The sequence below is a fragment of the Heloderma suspectum genome, chromosome 2, assembly GCF_057233095.1.
Source record: "Heloderma suspectum isolate Gila_16-S chromosome 2, 16-S_ref, whole genome shotgun sequence".
In the NCBI taxonomy this organism is placed as follows: Eukaryota; Metazoa; Chordata; class Lepidosauria; order Squamata; family Helodermatidae; genus Heloderma; species Heloderma suspectum.
The window spans coordinates 56309593-56316456 of NC_139459.1; the positions used below are offsets into that span (position 1 = coordinate 56309593).

General features: G+C 41.8%; 1 non-coding gene across 1 annotated transcript; it reads right to left on the minus strand.

The window, feature by feature from the left end:
* Window positions 1-1548: 1548 nt before the first annotated feature.
* On the minus strand, window positions 1549-1620 carry TRNAS-UGA (transfer RNA serine (anticodon UGA)). Its single transcript has one exon. It is a non-coding gene; the product is annotated as a tRNA-Ser (tRNA).
* Window positions 1621-6864: the final 5244 nt, after the last annotated feature.

Consider the following 6864-nt stretch of genomic DNA (forward strand, 5'->3'; position numbering starts at 1 on the left):
TCCTGTTCTGTTTGCCATTTTGTATTGTTTATTTTTATTTAAAATATTTGTATTGTATTTCATTATTTTAACTCTTTGTAATCCACCCAGAGAACACTTGCTATTGGACAAATTCCAATACCATAATACCTGATGGAGTGCCTCTCCCGATATGAATCTCCCCGTACACTACAATCTTCACCTGAGGCCCTCATCCAAGTGTCTTCTCTGAGGGCAGTTCAGAAGATGGCAACAAGGGAGAGGATCTTCTCAGTGGTGGCCCCCCAATTATGGAACACTCTCCCAAGTGAGGTCCGCCTGGTGCAAACATTGGCATTTTTACAGCACCTTCTTCTACTCCCAGGCATTTGACAGCATACAATAAGATTTTTAATGGGTCCTAGGATTTTATTGTTGATGGTTCAAAATTGTTGTAGATGTTTATATGCAAATGGGTTTATATTATGTTATTCTATTGTATTTTTAGAGTTTTAATTTTTTGTGAGCTGCCCAGAGAGCTTTGGCTATTGGGCAGGATAGAAATGTAATAAATGGATGGATGGATGGATGGATGGATGGATGGATGAACAAATATATATTTACAGCCAGGGCAAATAAAATCAGGACCACAGAGAATGGAAGTTTAGTCCTTTTCCCCCTGCTATAACCCTAATGAAAATCTGATGAAAATCCCACCCCTGGGAGATCCTCTCCCTTGGTCAAATGATTCACACAACTTAAAGTGATGTGTTTAGTGTCATGTGTAGTGCTGTGCTGTGCTTCCATTGCTGTAGCTATTCATCATTCCTTGAACTTGTGCTGGGCTGAGGAAGATGAATGTATCTAACCATTATTGAAAGTCAGGCTTTGTGGTGTCATAAATACTTGGCTTAGAGCCTGATTCTTTCTGTCCTTTGTTCTTTTCCAATCAATAGAACATTCATCATGGCGAGCACTTTAGAATATGCTTCTTACTGTGGGGCAGAGTTTATTTTATTGACTTTGGCCTGTGCTGCAGCCAGCAAACGCACCTCAAAAGGTGCACCAAGGAAATCTGAACATTCAGGAAAACCTTTTGAAAGGTTGTATGGATGAGGCATAAGAGAAGACCTACCTCTGGATAAGATTTCAGCAGAATAACAAATTTCTAAGCACTAGGGAGGGTTTCCTGAAGACTGGGCTTCATAAGAAGATCATATTCTCGAGGACCAGTACACAGCCTTTACAATATGATCTCTTTCTCCTGCAGGAGGATAAGACTTATGATCCTAATACTACATAGCTCAGAATGCAGCACGTCCAGAAGGGTTTGTGTGTGCATGTGTGAGTGTGTGTGTGTGTGGGGGGGCAATTATTGTTATGTGTGAGTAGACTTGGATATTTTTATAGATGAACCTGTCAGTTAATATGACAATCAAACATTGGTCCCAGCTGAGCAGTGATGCTCATTAGGAACATAGGAAGCTGCATTATACTGAATCAGACAATTGGTCCATCTAGCCCAGTATTGTGGACACTGGCTGGCAGCGGCTATCTAGGGTTTCAGGCAGGAATTTTTCCAGCCCTACCTGGAGATGCTGGGGATTGAACCTGGGACCTCCTGCATTCAAAGCAGGTGCTCTACCACTGAGCCACAGCCCCTCCCAGCTGGCCATGCAGTGAAGTGGTTGCCTGATCACACTGTTGTGCTGCTAGACTTTCAATCCATATACAGAACTGTTGGGAAAGAGACTCACCTGTTATTAGGCTGAAAATGGATCTGGCTTTGCAACAGGGCAATCCAGCAGTTCCTTCACTGTATGGCCTACCATAAGAGTCATTAAACACATCGCATAGCCAGGGTGTGACCCTGACTGAGGGCCAAGGAAGGGTGGTCAATAAGCAGACAAACACAGTCAGTGCTGTTAGACATTGGAATTTGTTTTTCAACCTAGTTTTCCGCAATTACACGGCCCGTTACAACTGTTCGGCTCTTTCTTCAGAGTCATGGGCAAATGGGTGCCCCTCAGGAAGGTACCCAATGATCAAATTCAGACTTAACAACACATGGCAAGTACACAGATGGAAGCAAAATCACCCGGTGTTTACACCCCTTGATTAAAACAACTGACTATAACTATTTTGCTTATAACTCAACGATGTTATCATTCCTCATTTGTAGTTTGGTTATCTTTCCAGCTGGTGTTGATGTTCTTCCAGCAACTGTTGGTGTCATTCCAGCACCAGTCATTCCAAAGAAAGGCTTCATTATTTTCGACATGCACAGGTGATTTGGGAATGTAAGGTGGGGTATATGCCAACCTTATCTTGTCATTGTTCCAGGCCTAGAACATTAGCTGTGGCCACATTCTAAGCCTTTGGCGCAGTACATGAGTTCCTCACTTCTATAAGACGGCTGCTTAAGAACAAGATGGCATTCTATAACCTAGCTGGCTGACAGTGACTTTGGGCAGGGGTGGGCGGAAGGTAGATCTCCAGATGTTTTGTAGTTCAACTCCCATAAGCCTCTTCCAGCATGACCAGTGGTCAGGCATGCTGGAAGTTGAAGTTCAAAGCATCTGGAGATCTACTTTCTGCCCACCGCTGGCCTAGGATTATTGTCAGGAGCGCCCTAGCTGCCTCTTGCAGTCCCCTCCAATAGCCAACTCAGGACACAGACGACGAGGATTCTTTCCAAGGCCTTATTCCTTTATTACTTTATGACACTTACAGATACTAAGCACTAGTGACTAAGCAAGGAACTGCGCTGGGGTAGATAGCAGAGTAGCCTAAGCTCCAGGTAAGGCTGTTGGTCCCCATTTGAAGGAGAAACGCTGGAAGACTCTGAACTTATGGGCTATGGAGAGATCCTCCCTCTTACCCTTGGGTCCTCAGGACGCGACTGTTGTTTTAGCGCCAAATGAGCAGAGCACCTCCTTTCGGCGCCCTCCATCTGTTGTCGCTCCCTGCGTCTGAGCCGAGCGTCCAGCGAGCCCCCCTCCTGCGCTCTCTCACTGCCAGGGTCACTATCTCTCTCAGGAATGCTGGCAGGAGGAATCTCTGCCAGCTGCTGTGCTTGTGAGAGATGAGCAAGCTCCTCTCCCACGGATTGCTGTTCTTCCTCAGAATCAGAACTGCTCTGGGGCTCTATGGGCTCAGTTTCCACCCTGACAATTATGTGACTAGCCAGTAGTATGGCTTGCCAACAAATACCAATTTTAGGTTGCAATTCTATTCATATTTACCTGGGAGTAAGTCCCACTGAACTCTGTCAGGCTTACTTCTGGGTAGACATGTATAAGATTGCACTGTTGATGTATGAACACTGGCTCTGAATAAAGTAACACAGGCTGTATTTCAATCCATCTGAATCCATGTGTCCATAGTTAGGGAAATACAATAAAAAAAGTCAACTTGTATTTTAAAATGCTGCAAGTTCTAGTTTCTTTTTTCTTTTCTGGAGGCCTGGGCAGGGCTTCTCCCTCTCTCTCTTACTGCAGGCCTTGCAGCTGAGGGAGTGTGACACGTGGCTCTCCAGAACCAAGGGCTGCTCTACATGAAGCAAAAATCCCGCAACTTTGCTAGGGCTTCTGCTTCCAGAATCCTTGCAGGATTATGATCGGCTCCTTTTCACGTGTGTGTGTTTTCCTTTTTCTTTCTTTCTTTCTGGGCAAATTCTATATGTTTCATTATAAAGCCACTAGATGGCACTGTGGTATTGCTGTGATAAAGTGCCATTTCATCAGTACATCATAGATTTACCATAGTTCATAGCAGGAGGAGGGAAAATTCCAGACTTTTGTCATCATGAAAAAAAAGTGATAAAGCTTGCAAAGAGTGGGGGGTGCCCTGGAGGATGACGACATTGTGCATAGGACCCGCAAACTTCTGTGAGTGACCAATCACAAGTGCATGATAAATGCCTCATGTAGAAATGGTCTTAGTCTTCTCTCATATACTGTAGTAATAATAATAAAAAAAAACCTGTTGTGAAGGCACTTGGGTCTGCTGTGTATTGCCTGGAGAGCAGAGCCTAGGGGTGGACTACAAGCTGAGCAGCTAAATATTAACTATGCCAAAGGACAATTACATTAGCATCATGGATCCTGCTCCTGTTTATGGGAGGTTTGGCAAGTTGGGGTGCCCCCTGAACCCCACCTTCTTTTCAGCACCTACAAGTGTTTCCAGTTGGAGGGATCCTAGTGCTAACGAACAGAAGGCATTGTGCAGCTATTCCATCTTTTCTTCCTTAACAGATTTTCCACTGTACAAAAAAAAAAAAGATGGAGGAAGTGGTGGGAAAACATGCTGACAAGTGGATGACAACATCTGTGAATGAGGCAGCATGATTGCACATTAAAAGCATCATCTGGAAGGTGCTTAGGTGATCAGGTGCAATAGATTAGATTTATCTCTTACTGACTATGCAGCTTAATCTAGAAAATGAAGGGAACAAAACATTCAAACATGCTTAATTAACTGAAAGCCAGTGTGGTGTAGTGGCTAGAGTGTTGGACTGGGAGTTGGGAGATCTGTGTTCTAATTCCCGTTTGGCCATGAAAGCTCACTGGGTGACTTTGGGCCAGTCACAGACTCACAGCCCAACCTACCTCACAGGGTTGTTGTTATGAGGATAAAATGGAGAGGGGGATTATGTATGCCATCTTGGGTTCCTTAAGGAGGAAAAATGGTGGGATATAAATGTAATAAATAAATAAATAAATAAATGTTTAATGATTGAAAAAAGTAAGATGTGTTATTATTAATATTAATATTAATATTATATTATTAATATTAATATTATATTATCAATATAACTAGCAAATTCTAAAAAGCAATAACAAATAATATAGCAAACACTAATAGCAACAAGGATAAAATATGTTATATATTCAATGTGGCAGCAATAATATTAGGTGTTACATATTAAAAGCCCATTGAAATACAAGCAGCAGCAATTTCTGGCAAAACAAACACAGAAAGGGAGGCTGAGAAATTTCACTTGAAAGAGTATTAGAGTAACAGCACCAACACAGAAAAAGGTGTGTTCATTCACCAAATCTGCCAAGAACGCACACTAGCCTTGCGAATGTTGTGGAAATGTGAGGTTTGATATTCTTAAGACTGGGCATTCCAAAGGCTGCAAGCAGGCCTAAGAAGATTCAGAAGAAATGAATGGGCTCAACGACACAATAACCTCCTATTCAAAGCTGGAATTAAGTTGAAAATCTATCCTTGCCGACACTTCTGGGGGGAAAAAAGTTTGGTTAAATAAGGGTAATCTGTGAACATTTCAGTGTCCAGTGTAAGAACAGAACTGGAAGAGTCTAGACACTGAATGCATGCCAAACCTACTGACGTCAAGAGAACTTTCTATGGGCATCAACAGACATTTGATCATGCACCAGTGACTGTCTGGTCAATGTCTATAGATGGCAGATGAACTGAATTCTATTTCCTTTTTACCTTAAGTTTGAACCTGCTGCTCAGAGAGTTTGTCTTTCTTGTCAAGCTCTAAGGAGACCATATGGAATTTCTTCATATTTATTCACTAAATAAATCTCCCTGGTGTTCAGATTTCAATTCCCCACCTTAGACATGCAAACATCATTGCTACTCTAGCTAATATAAGTACAGGAAAACAACCCACTCCCATGATGGTGGATGTTACCTAATTTCAATTATGTGCCAAGCTTGCAAAACCAGCAGAGATTAATCACAAGTATATTTATAGGACTCACATCTGCTACAAGTCTATTTGCTTCCTTGTTCCATTTGCATCACTACCTCTGTAGTTTCTTCATTGCCCACTTCATTTCTTCAGTCACCACAGAGTATACCTTGTATCTCACCAGCCCATCCTAAGTCATTCTAAGCATGTAATGTAACACATTATCTGATGGAGGGTATATTATTATTTTATCCATTTATTTTGAATAATGACCTGCACTGTATAAGAACACTTTACCTGTATCACTCATCTACACTCAGTATGCATATGTTTCTGCAAGAAATGCATACTGTACTTTTCTTGAACATGTCCCCACAAGTATAGGAGCCAGTGATCTTTAACTTGTTCATAAATGATCTGGAATTAGAAGTGAGCACTGATGTGACACAGTTTGCTTATTACACCACATTATTTAGGGTGCTGAAAACAAAAATGGATTACAAAAAGTTTCAAACAGATCTCTTCTGAAGAATAGGCATTAAAATGGCAAATACAGTTCACTGTAACAAGCAAGTGTAAAGTGGTGCATTTTGGGGCAAGAACTCCCAACAGATGAGATCTGAGCTGGTGGTGAATCTTGGGATTGTGGTGGATCGGTTGATGAAAATGTTGACCCAGTGTGTGGCTACCGTGAAAAAGGCAAATTCCATGTTGGGCAAAATTAGAAAATGAACTGAAAATAAAACTGCCAATATCATACTGCCCTTAAACAAATCTAAGGTATGGCCACACTTGGAATACTCTGTACAGTTTTGGTCACCGTACCTAAGAAAGGATATTATAGGGCTGGAAAAAGTTCAGAAAAGGGCAACCAAAATGATCAAGGGGCTGGAGCAACTCCCCTATGAGGAAAGGTTACAATGGCTGGGACTGATTAGTTCAGAAAAAAGTTGAGTATAGGGGCAACATGACAGAAGTGTACAAAATTATGCATGGTGCAGAGAAAGTGGATAGGGGGAAGCTTTTCTTCCTCTCTCATAGTAGTAAAACCCAAGATCATCCAGTGAAACTAATTGGTGGGATATTCAGGACAGATAAAAAGAAGAACTTCTTCATACAGCACATAGTGAAACTATAGAATTTGTATAGATGTAGTCATGACAACTATAGATGTAGTCATGACCACCAATTTATATGGCTTTAAAAGGGGATTAGACCACCGCATGGAGGATAAA